Genomic DNA, 13,347 nt, shown 5'->3' on the forward strand with positions numbered 1-13,347 from the left:
TTAGACTTTTGGATACTATATTTATAAACATACCAGGGGATCTGTCATATTTCATATACGTGAGTTCCAAAGATTTATATATTAAATTCCATTATTTTCAGAGCCATATGAACATGGAATTTCCATTCTCTACTGGCATGAATGTATTCTTAATTTGTATTAATCACACAACAAAGGAAATGAAGGGTGTTGGGAAGTCTTGTAGGTCATATTATAAACACATGCTCTAAGCAGAAAAGACAAAGATCACCTCTAATACATGAACTTTACTCTTCAGAACAAATTCCACTCTTAATCAACAACAAGAAAAGTGGAAATGGATATAACATCCATGGGTACTCAAAGGATGAGAAAGCAAACACTGGAAGTCTTACATACCTATTCCAGGTAGGATCCTCAAACCAATCCAATGTATCAAAGACTGTGCTGCGTGCTGAACTTTCCTTGTAGAAAGAAACCAGATGCCATGTCACCATGAAAGCTGAAAACCAGAGAAAGGAGGAGTAATCAAATCTAAAACAAGATAAAAGAAGCAGCAGGAAACTTGGGACCACTGAATTGTGAGATGGCATTTTAATGAAATCACAGGTTTCATAAATGGAGATTTATTCCAGTGTTTCCCCAAATGAATTTCTCCAGAAACCTTTTCATCCTACAGTACCTGTTAGTATCCTGCCACAGGAGTGATCCTCAGCAGTTACCGGGGCAACGACTTGTGTACCGTACTTCTCCACAAGTGACACATCTTGTAGACTGTCATATGGTCACATGTTCTCAGTGTGAAACTTTCAATAATTAGGAGTACTTTATAAGCTTCCCCATTAAAATATGCACATAGGGCACATGTATTTATATCACATACCGAGTGCTGAGTGTCGTTTCTTTCACAAGTTTCATAGCAAAGTAGTGAAGAATCATGAACCCGACTAGTACAATTTCTTTCATGGTGGTCAGTATCTGACATTCACTCATCATTCTGATCAATATTTACCGAGGAAATAACAAGAACCAGATATTGGGTTGAGAAAATGAATAAGATTTGGTCCTGCCCTCAAAAATCCAAGTCCACTCAAGTAGGAAAGGCCACGCTTGGACCCACAGCAACCCTGACGATGAAGTCATTGTGTTCACGGTGCAGACAGGCCCACGGGTGTGACACAAAGCAGCGGGTCGGTAAGCCAAGCCTTGAATGGTGAGTAGGAGAGGAACAGACAGACAGAGGGAGACGGGGGCGAGGTGGGGGGAGGAGGGTGTTCTTCAGGCATGTTCAAACACAGGAAGCTGTGAGGGAGAATGGCATGTTCTGAAAGCTGCCTTATATCGGGTCTACAATAATGTGAGGGAACAGAACATGCGCAAAGGAAGTGGCAGAACATCCTTTTAGAGATTTAAATAACCATAAATCAGCCCAACAGTACAGACACAAGCACCCACCCAAATAACTGTATGCAATTGGAAACTATTCCCTAACTCCTGTACACATGTCATCTCATCCTGGACTCACAAGGTTGAGGGGCCCACCCAAGACCAGAAAGTGATTTGTATAAATAAGCTCACTTTTTTAGATTCTGAATGTAAGTGATATCATATGATATTCGTCTTTCTCTGTCTGACTTACTTTACTTAATATGACAATTTCTGGGTCTACCCATTGCTGCAAGTGGCACTATTTCATTCTTTTTAATGACTGAGTAATACTGCTGGTGTTTAGATGCTAAGTCGTTTCTGACTCTTTTGCAACCCCATGGACTGTAGCCTACCAGGCTCCTCTGTCCATGAGATATCCCAGGAAAGAATATTTGAGTGGGTTGTCATTTCCTTCTCCAGGGGATCTTCCCGACCCAGGGATCAAACTTGCCTCTTCTACACTGGCAGGCAGGTTCTTCACCACTGAGCCATCAGGAAAGCCCATGACTAATATACTCATTTACAAAACAGAAATAAGACTCATAGACATAGGCAACAAACTTATGGCTACCAAAAAGGAATAAAGGGGAGGGATAAATTGGGAACTTGCAATTAACAGATATGAACTACTATATAAATTAGATAAACAAGGACATACTGTGTAGGACAGGGAACTTTACTCAATACCTTGTAATAACCTATCATGGAAAAGAATCTGAAAAATTTCATATATATATATGTTTTATATATATATATAATGTGTGTTTACATATATATATAAATAAAACATAATCACTGCTGTACACTGAAACACTACAAATCAACTATATTCAACATAAAATAATAATAAAAGAAACTAAAAGAAAACTTCATATAATTGGGGAAAAAATTGATTCACGTAGACAAGTCTAGTCCCCCTCTGTGTAGGGAGAGGGGTGTGTAGCATGTGGTATGACATCCTGTTTCGTGACATTTGTTTTCCTGATTGCACTGCAGTTCAGACTCCAGGCACAACCAAAGTGCTGCCACCATCACCTTTTCTGTTTCCAGTTTTAGGAAAGCAAGGATGGGGTAGAAAGATTATGATTAGTTCATGTATTTTCACCCCCTGGGTTTTGATATGTTTAAAAAAGACTTCTCGGTGCAGCCATATTGAAGGCAAGACTGGCGACTGTGTACCGTTCAGCAACCGTGGAGAATCTGGTGGTTGTCTACACTCAGCTCTGATCCTCAGATGCCCTCTGTGTAACTGTCACATACGTGCCTTGCTCAGGCCTCCTGGATTTTGCTTCTGACTTCATCAGCACTTTAATAACTTTGCTGATGTAGCGTGGGGATAAAAGGGCTTTGCACTGTGGTCAGAGGTTGGATTAGTGCATCTATTCAGAGAGGAAGAGAGGCCAGCACTCATTTGTAACATATGAAAATGGGGAGAGCCAGCACAAGATGGGGGAAATGCAGGTTTAGTAATATAAAAATGGAGAAACCTTGTCTATGACACATAGCTTATGTAAGAAAAAAATCTAAAGAGGGCCTGTGATGTTCTCCAAGGGACAAGAAATATAGTTGCTGAGGTCAGAAAGACTGGAGAGGGATTTTTTCCTTCCTCTTCTTCCTCCTCCTCCTACTTTTCCTCTTCTAAACCCCTAAAGTGACACTGGTTAGAATACATCTTATTCAGTTCAATTTCTCATCATGAGAGTGAGACTGGAAAATCTTGTGGTAGCCCCCAAATCTCCTCGCCCTCATGAAATAGGCCATAAGCTTTTATTTTCAATGCTTCTCCAATTGAGAAACTGTATGCCTGTTATAGGCTTCCTGAGACCTTATAACATATTAGGAATTATTTTAGCTTTAAAGAAGCGTGGTTGCTTAAAAAGGCAGCTTCTGCTACAGAGGCTTTCGAGACAGAAACCAATTCCAGGCAACAGATGAGCAATAATGCCTAGAAAACGGACAAGCATTAGATGTAAGACAGACAAAATCCAAGTGACACTACCACCCAGATATGCAGCTTGCAGCTATGCTCTTGTGTTGCAGTTGCTTGACAAACCACACTCGTTATCACAGAAGTAAGCTTGTTCTTGGGCACTGGCAGTAGAGAGCAGATGAAGCAGAGACATCACCCGAAACCAAAGCAAAGAAGCAAATAAACAAATCAAAATATCTCTGAGCAACCCAAAGGAAGAAAACTTGGACAAGTCATGTAAAGAGAAATTGAACTATGCACAAAATGCTAAAATGAGCAATTTACAGAACAATTTTATTCTGAGTATATTTGCCACTTGTTTGTATGGACGCTTAAATTCAAGGGGTCTGATAGATTTGACCTCCGTGATTTGTGGTATAATTCAGCACTTGCTGGCATGGTAGAGACTGGTTCTCTGCAGAAACCTGACAATTAGCTCCTGTAAACTCTGGAATGAGAAATCAGGTTCTATGGAAATTTGTACAAAAAGAACTTGAATGTTTAATCCATTGAAGAAGGAGTCAGGAGCAGGAGGGTTTATGGACGAAATGAAGGAGCCACAGACAAGAGGGAAGGAAGATTAATAATTTCCTTTGTGGCGCAAACACACGAGGCATTGATGAATTCATCTGATCATTTCAACAGCTTTGTGAAGAAAATATCACTGTCACTAGTTTACAAATAGAGAAATTATAATTTTTTGATAGGCTAACCTACTTAATACACAATAAGAAGTGGCCTTCTTATTGCATTAACTAGATTGCATTAAATACAATTTTAAATAATAAAATGCAGCTGAGATTATTGGGAAAACAACTGATAGACTCACATATTTCAGTTGTATTATACATATGTAGAGCCCACTGAATCACTGCCTCACCCATACCTATATTTAGAGTCCTTAAATATATTCATATCTTTGGGCCTAGTAATCCACTCACAAATTATCTCCAGCAAACAATTCAAAATAGGAAAATGTCATTGCAGCATTATTCATAATAGTGACTAATAGAAGCTATTTGTATATCCCACAGCAGGGCATCTAAGAAAATATGGGCATGTTAACGCCATAGTATATTCAGTTGCCATTAAAGTGACAATTAAGTCACAATACAGAGAAAGTGGTATATCAAATTGTATGTTCTGATTATAAATAGGTACAAAATATATATGTGAATAAATACTAGCCACAGGACCAGAATAAAGAAAATAGTGGTACTAGGGTAGAGTAGTTATGAATACGTTAAAAAATCTTAACACCATTGTCATAATATATTTTAAAGCTTTACTCATTTGAAATACCCACTCAATAGAAATACAGACTCACAAACATGATATATTTAGAATATATGTTTACAAGGCTAAATGGTTTCCAGCACACACAATATTATTTTGTTACATTGTTAACTATTTGATAGTGGAGGAAAGAGTTTGGAGATGGAGATATACTTAGGATGATGCTGAGATAAAATACATTTATATTTTAGCAGAAGGTGGAATTCAGTTTCTTATAATGACAGTCCATGGAAAAATTAGGTAAGATTACAAAAACAAGACTTGTTAACATGATCACTAATGTACGTGATTTTAAACAGATCTATGATCAACAGTCTTTTCCCGTTGTGCCATAGCTTTCATCTTCTTACATTCCCTCTGTCCCATTTCCTAAAATAAAAAAAAAAAAGCTAAGGAAAATTGGCTAGCTGCAGAAATCTCCCATTTCTTCATTTTCTTCATTAAGACATCACCCATCTCCCCAACAGGATCTCCTCCACCCTGGGAAGCCGTTTAGTCTTACCAGGGCAGGGAAATGCTTTTGAAGAAGCAACAGCTAATCTTCGCTTGCTGACCTCTATCTAAGAATAAGGGTGAGCCAGCAAGTGTTCATCATTTGTCTCACGTGGTAACATATTCATCTCTCTTTAGTCTTGGTCTCACTCCTGGCTTTAGGCAGTAAATTTCTAGCATTTGCTGCTCCAAAACATCTCCTACCCTCTAGAAGTAAGATTAAGGGGTAAAAGCTACAGTGCCTATCTCCTCCTGGCTCTGTAGCTCTTAGAAAGCAAACAAACTTCCTACCTTCCTATGTCTGTAAATCTCACAAATCGTTAGAAGTTCACAAACCACATTCTCTGCCCCTCCTCCCTCAGTTGTTTATACATTTGTACATAAAGAGAAATGCAAAATTCAATGTAATTCAAGTACTGTTCAATCTCTTTTGGATAAGCCAGCCTTTCTATTACCTTTTCTCTCCCACTCTTTCTCTCAACATGCGTGCACGTGCACACACACACACACAGAAGTGTGGCTTTAATAAATGGAGAAGAGAAGAACACCGTTTACATTTCCACACGTGACTTTGTCTGTTTCCTTTGACTTGTGGGGTAGATCTCCTTATTTATCTGGGTGCTCCTAACCCTGTTGACATAGTAAAGTTTACCTCTGGCATGCATGTCATCTGTTATTTCTTGACCAATTCAAGTTGGGTAGACATTTCTGTTTAAGACCTCATCTTACCTCCTGCTGACAGTGTATCTATCTCAGAGGTCTGACCGTGATGCACCTTCAGCCTTTAGGTGTTGCAGCCCTCAGATCAGAATCGTCTTCTCCTATGGGACGGCACCCCAGCCCCAGTGACACATTCTCCAGCTATTTCAGGGTCCTATCCATGCCACACTAGAACTTAAGGTCCAAGCCATTCTTTCCATTGACCTTGTTACACTGCTAAGTTCACTATGATGCTGGCAAAGGGCTGCGTATGAATTAGCTGCCTGTCTTAGACACACCTTCTTCTCACGAATACAAACCTCATTCTCTGGACTGAAACTCCAAAAAGGAAAGTTGGGAGGCACCTATCAGATTGTGTCACTTTCCTTTCACAGTCATTCTTATTTTGCAGAATTCCCTGGACTCAGTAAGGGGGCATATCTTCCTTTTCTTTCTTGGTATCATAATCTCAATATCAGAGAGTGAGCCTACATGTAATAAGTTGAAGTGTTTCCCCCCTATACAATAGGACTTCAGTTTTTGAGGCTGGCGCTTGATAATCTAATCTTTATCAATCTACCCTTGATAAATCTAGAGGGTGTTTTCTCAAAAAGTAATGGGGATTTCCCCTCGTAACCATGACAAAATACAAGGATGGAGTGTAACTTACAGCCTAGCACTCTCCTATTTCCCCCCAAACCCTAGAAAACTATGAAAAATAAATGAAGTAACTATTATGAGGAACTGGAATAGGTAGTACAGGGCTGTGATGACAGAGAAAGGAAACCAATAAGAGAAGAAAAACCTATATCTGGGTTCTTTGTTTGGAAGAGGTTTCTGGAAAGTGGGCACAGGAAAGGGAAAGTCAAACACATCCTGATTGCCTCACTGAACTGAAGAAGTGGTGATCACTAAGGATTCCAGGAATATGATGAAGAAGATGCTCAACAGCATTAGTTACTAGGAACATATAAATTAAAACCACAATAAGAGGCCACAATACCACTAAAACAACTGATTATAGAATGTTGGCAAGGATGTGTGGCAACTACAGTGCTCTTACCCTGCTGGTGGGAATGTAAAATGATACAACCACTTTTGAAGACAGTTTCACAGTTTATTATGTAGGTAAACATATATTTAATATGCAGCTGAGCAATTTTACTCCTAGCTATTTACCCAAGAGAGATAAAAATATATGTCTACACATAAACTTATACATCAATGTTCATAGCAACTTCATTCATAATTGCCTCAAACTTGAAAAAAAATGCCCATCAGATGGACTGGAGAAAGCAAAATCTTGATACTGTAAAACAATGGAATTAAAAAATGCAAGAGAAAGGGAAGAATCACTGAAACCATTACAACACCATGGAAAAATATTATGCAGAGCAAAAGGAGCCAGACACAAACGTGAATATTGAGGGATTTCATTATTAAAACTCTAGGGAAAAAAAATCTAAGGGTCAGAAAGCAGAACAGTATTTGCCTGGGTTAGGGTAGGGCAAGGGGGTGTCAGCCGACTAGGAAGGGCAATAGGCGAACTTTGTGCAGTGAGGGAAATGTACCAGGACTTGGTTTAGTGGTAATAACACAGCAGATAAATTTGTTTAACCTCATCCAAACATGTAGTTAAAGTGAGTGCTTGTTATTGTATATACATTATATCTCAATATAATATTGAGATTAAAATGAAATTTTAATTGGTGGCTTATTCTTTTATTAATATCAGAACTTATCTCTTAAAAATATTTTGTCATTAAAATTTTTTTTAAGCAGGACATTAGGTACATTAGGGAATGTGCAGATCTTGCATTTTTAAAATAATAAAAAAAAAAAATCCAGTATTGGGACTTCCCCAGTGGTCCAGTGGCTGACACTCCCAATGCAGGGGGCACAGGTTTGATCCCTGGTCAGGGAACAAAGATCCCACATGCAGCAAGTAAGAGTTTGCACATTGCAACTAAGACCCAGCTCAGCCAAATAAATTAATTTAAAAACAAATCCAGTGTCTTTGGGAAAAGGGTGTCCTAGAAAGTAATACGCTGCCCATGTGCTGCTAATTCCTGAAGGCAGGTGGTGAGCACAGGGGGTTGATTATGCTTTTCTGCTTTTGAATATGTCTGTAATTTTTTAATGTAAAATGTTTTCAACATCTAGTGGATTGCATTTCTTTAAGACATTATTAACATATTAGTTAGCATTAGATGTCTACTTTACTTACTCTCCACATCCTTATCCCTTGATTATGTGTAAAGTCTTTCTGTGTCTTTGTTACACTTTTCATGTTGTCCTTTACTTTTCTCCCTTCATCTCTTAGCCAACAACAACTTTCACAGAATCAGCCTGCATGGCACATTTAAGCCAAGACCTGAGTAATTTGAGAAAATTAGTTAAACTTCTGAGTCTGGTCCTTTTCATTCAACAATCATGAATTTCAGTAAGCCTGGCTTGCAGAAGAAGAGAGGCCCCTTCAGGAACAAATGAAACAGCCAGGTATGGAGAAATGCCATTTTGTTAAGAAGTCTGCTTAAGAGAATGATTGAAACAAATGGAACAAAGAAACCAATTCAACACAGTGAACACAAAGAGACAGTTTGAAACATTTAAAAGGGAAAGGAAACTGGACTTATTTTCATCCTACCTTTTTTCCCTTTTAGGACATTCGGATTCTTGCCAACTTCAGGGAAAGTTGGCTCCAGGCTCCTAGTCACAGTAGTGGGATTCTGGTCCACAGGTGCTGAGCCTGGTTCTGGCTAACACAGAGTGTGCACAGGCTCCATGCTGACATTATTTTTATAGATTTTATGGATCATTTTATAGATTTTCCAGTGAAAATGAAGCCCAAGATGAAGTCAGTCAAAGTGGAAATTGATTAAGGATGTAGACGGCAGTGTTCAACTATGTAGGCAAGAATGCTCTTTAGAGAAATTAATGTCCCCTTCAGTTTCTTAGTGATGTATTAAATGGAATATAGCGTTTCCCCCTGTTCCTATTACATCTAGAACTACCCGTTCTTTCTATGAATAAGACCCCATACTGATTTTCTAATGAGCAAGAGTGGACCAAAAACATGTGTTAATTACCAACAAAGAACATAAGCTCTGTAATCACACTCTGATGGGATAAATTAGAACTTTGTTCTCCAGAACCCAGCCTACTATGGACAAACTGAGAATTGTTCTTAATGTTAAACTGGAACAATAAGGTATCAGGGTAAGAGTACATGCTGTACAGGGTTGACACGCAATCCTACTATTATAGAACCCTCATTTTCCTTTAGACACGTTCCTTTTCCAAATATATCTTCTTGGGGACTTTTCTGATGCTCCAGTGTTCAGGACCCTGTGCTTCCAATGCAAAGGGCACAGGTTCAATCCTGGCTTGGGGAACTAAGATCCCACATGCTGTGTGACATGATAAAAAAGTAAAAATAAAAAAAAAATGCATCCTCTTATAAAACGTTTTACCTTAGAATTAACGAATAAAAATTTTAAAGAGTCTGACTACAGATAAAGGGACGGAAAAATTCCTAACATAGAAACACATTACACTCGTTTCTTTACCAAGATGCTTTCTATTTATTTATTCCACAGGAAATAACAGGTAAAGAGCACAATACACAGTATACTAACATATATATATGGAATTTAGAAAGATGATAATGATAAGCCTGTGTGCAAGACAACAAAAGAGACAGATGTATAGAACAGTCTTTCGGACTCTGTGGGAGATGGACAGGGTGGGATGATTTGGGAGAATGGCACTGAAACATATATAATATCATATATGAAATGAATCACCAGTCCAGATTTGATGCAGGATGCAGGATACTTGGGGCTGGTGCACTGGGATGATCCAGAGGGATGGTATGGGGAGGGAGGTGGGAGCGGGGTTCAGGATAGGGAACACGTGTACACCCGTGGTGGATTCATGTTGATGTTTGGCAAAACCAATACAATATTGTAAAGTAATTAGCCTCCAATTAAAATAAATAAATCTATATTTTAAAAAATAAAGAAAAAATAAAAAAGAGCATAATACATACACTAGTGTGTTTCTGGGATGTGGAGAAATATAATTATCTTCTTTGCTTTGGGGAAGTTTATTATTTATGCAAAAAGATAATCATGTCATAAATAAAATGATATAAAGTTTTTTTATATATGTATGTATATTATATACATAGTGTGAGTCTATCTATCTATCCATCCATCCATTCATCCATTTATCTAAAGTGGTGCTCAAGTTCTTGGCAGTGAGGACCATAGTTCTGTGGGACATGCATAAATTTATAAAGGATAAATTGAGAAAGAGGAAATGCTTTGTGAGAGCTAAGCCAGATCTCAAAATATGAATACAATTCATAAAGTAACAGGAGGTAAATGCTTCTGGGATAGGGAACAATAAAAACAAAGGTTAAAAATTGAGATGATCTACTGTGGGACTACGGGAGAAAAACACTGGGCTAAGTCAGGGGAAATTAGGGCGGAGCCTGATTTGGGAAAGCCCTGAATGCTGGTCCTCAGGAACTTACACTTTATCCTGAGAGCAAGGCAGCCTCAGAAATGTTCTGAATAGAAGGTGGACACGATGGAGATGGTTTTTACATAAAGGAGATATAGAAGCGATGCTGACTAGACAGAGGCCAAGAGACTAAAGAAACAGAGGGTAAATCAAATTTTAAAAGTGTATTGACCTCAGGACTTCCCTGGTGGTCCAGCAGTTAGGACTCTGTGCTCCCAGTTCAGGGGGCACTGGTTCCATCCCTGATTGGGGAACTAAGATCCTTCATGCCATGTGGTGTGGTCAAAAGCAAATAAATAAAATAAGCCGATGTTTAAAAAAACAAAACAAAACAAAAAACAGTATACTGACCTTAAGTGGTGAATAAAGAACATGTCTAAGTAGTAGGAAACTCTTAATAAGATTAAGTGCTTAGAGTCTACATACATTGGTGAATTTGGAAGCAGTTCAACATGAAACATTGACTGCATATGGCTTTAAGTTGTCTGAGAAAGACAGCAAGTTTTATCACAGGGTTGCAAAGCTACAGGCATCAGAGCAGGATGAGTTTGGTGTCCACCAGGCCCTGGAAGACACTGAAAGAAGACACAGAAGAAGTTCATTCATGCTAGACCCTGTGGAGTGGGGTTGGGTTTTGACAGGAAGACACTGAATACAAATAGATTCAGGTGAAGAGAAATACAGGACAACGTTAGAGGAGGCCAGCAGCAGAGAACACATCAGGGGACTCCGCGTGTGCCTGTCCCTGCGTTTATAGAAAGTGGCACGTGCAGAAGCAGAGAATGAAGGAATGGTTTCTTTGAGAAAATTACTTCTACCCTTTTGGCTTCAGTTTCTTCATGGGACTGTTGGGGAGCTGCTGACAGAAAATGCCTGCCTTAGCCAGGAATGACAATAACCACTTGCCTGAGTTGCCTCACAACAAGGGGTCTAGATAAAAAAAATTACAGTGCCGCCAAAGAAAAATAACTGGGAGAATGTGAGACTGGCTGAGAGGAGGGAAGACATGCCAGCCCATAATATGTCTGCTAGTCTCCCAGAAGCCTTCACACTGGAATCCATCTTGGCTGAGAGATGTCTGCACCACCAGGAAGGACTCCAGTCAGACTAAATATGAGACAAGCAAGATGATTGGCTAGAGACAACCCGGAAACTCACCCCATTACCGTAAAACCCGAGACTGTGAGCAGAGCAGTTCTCCTGAGTCCCCTTATCCTTCTGCTCTCCACCCAGGCATCCCTTCCCAATAAACTCTCTTGCTTTGTCAGCAAGCGTGTCTCCTTGGACAGTTTATTTCTAGGTGATAGACAGGAGCTTGCTTTTGTGCTGTGGAAGAAGTCCCCCTTTCTGCAATAGAACGTTATACTTTTATAGTTAAAATTCACACTGAAGACCTGTCCCAAAGTTGAATGATGAATCACTCTGTAACTGAGAACATTGAAACAGAGAAACTGTGGGGAGCAGTTACTGTGGGAACCATGAGAAAAGGTCTTGACAGCACTTTAGAGATGACTGCAAAGTACCCAGCACAGAACAACAGACAGGATGCTCAGTGAGGGTGGAATGAAAGGGACACATGCTGAAGAAAATGTGTCACCAGACTTCTGACTGTAAGTGCATGACTTTGAGCTTTTTGATTGTAGTATAAATGCCTGGAATCAAGCTTTTGATTGCCAAGACATCCATCTCAAAGACATCCATCTCAGTAAACATTGCCAGGAGACTTTCCTGGTGGTCCAGTGGCTGAGACTCCATGCTCCCAACACAGAGGGCCTGGGTTTGATCCCCTGTCAGGAAACTAGATCACATATGCTGCAACTAAGACTCAGCAGAGTCAAATAAATATGTATATTTAAATATATATATATATGTTGCCAGCTGTGTGCTTGCTAAGTCACTTCAGGCGTGTTCGAGTCTTTGTGACCTATGGATTCTACCCCTTCAGGCTCCTCTATCCACAGGACTCTCCAGGTAAGAATACTGGAGTCAGTTGTCATGCCCTTCCCCTCCCTCCAGGGGATCTTCCCGACTCAAGGATTGAACCCAAGTCTCTTATGTCTCCTGCATTGGCAGGTGGGTTCTTTACTATTAGTGTCACCTGGGAGGCTGTAGCTGTGTGACATAGCTCCTGAAAAAGCAAATAGATAAGAAACTACACTGTCCCACTCATGAAGGTTCCCTTCTAGAAAGCACTGGGTGACGTAGATAACTACAAGCTTGAGTGATCCTGCTTTTCCTTTCTCCATCCTGCATCCTAATTCTGGCTTTTATGCTATAAATTTGCTAATAAAGAATAAACCTGTGAAACCCTAATCACCTCTGCCCCCCTTGAACCCCACAAGGATGGAGTCTCAAGGTCCATACTTTTTCTCCCTCTATCTACCCTTGACCTCAGTGTCTGGTTCTCAGGAGTGCCATGTGCCTGCCAGGACCTGTGAATAATAAATCGATTCTTCAAAGTTTCCTGATGGTTTTTGCTAAGATGTATCTTGTGATCATAACAGGTCAAGCCACAACTCTGGGTCCAGTTGGAGTAATGTCTGTGGGGGCTCAATACAAGTAATTATACAGGTCCAGACATTCTTAGCCTATCAATTCACTATTAATCACTATAAGTCAGCTGAGACCAAACAAGACAAATCCCCAGAAGACTGGACAGAAAAGTAAAAGGTGATTATTCTCATATTTTTATATGGTCAAGGAATCAGGAGAATAGTACTTCCTTTGAGATAAAAAGGGAAAGGTGTGTGTATATTTCAGGAAATACTGTAAATAGATCTGTGTTTCAGAGATGCTGAATTTTGTGTGAGTGGGACTCATTCAGCAACAGAAACAATAAGTTACATAGAAATTAAGGTTTGGAGAGAATTTAAAGATTAAAATATAAAGATGACCTATCTGTGCAACAGCTGGGGGAGTGACTTGAGAAGAAAGATGTAGAAAAGGAAGCTAAG

General features: G+C 39.5%; 1 non-coding gene across 1 annotated transcript in view; it reads right to left on the reverse strand.

Annotated features, from left to right (window-relative positions):
- The window catches only part of LOC102182099, a 142,694-nt gene continuing 129,700 nt past the window's right edge, over positions 354 to 13,347 (reverse strand). Inside the window, exon 3 of the transcript XR_001917438.1 lies at positions 354 to 481. This is a non-coding gene — a transcript (uncharacterized LOC102182099). The remainder of the gene's footprint in view (positions 482 to 13,347) is intronic.

The sequence above is a fragment of the Capra hircus genome, chromosome 28 (assembly GCF_001704415.2).
Source record: "Capra hircus breed San Clemente chromosome 28, ASM170441v1, whole genome shotgun sequence".
Lineage (NCBI taxonomy): Eukaryota > Metazoa > Chordata > Mammalia > Artiodactyla > Bovidae > Capra > Capra hircus.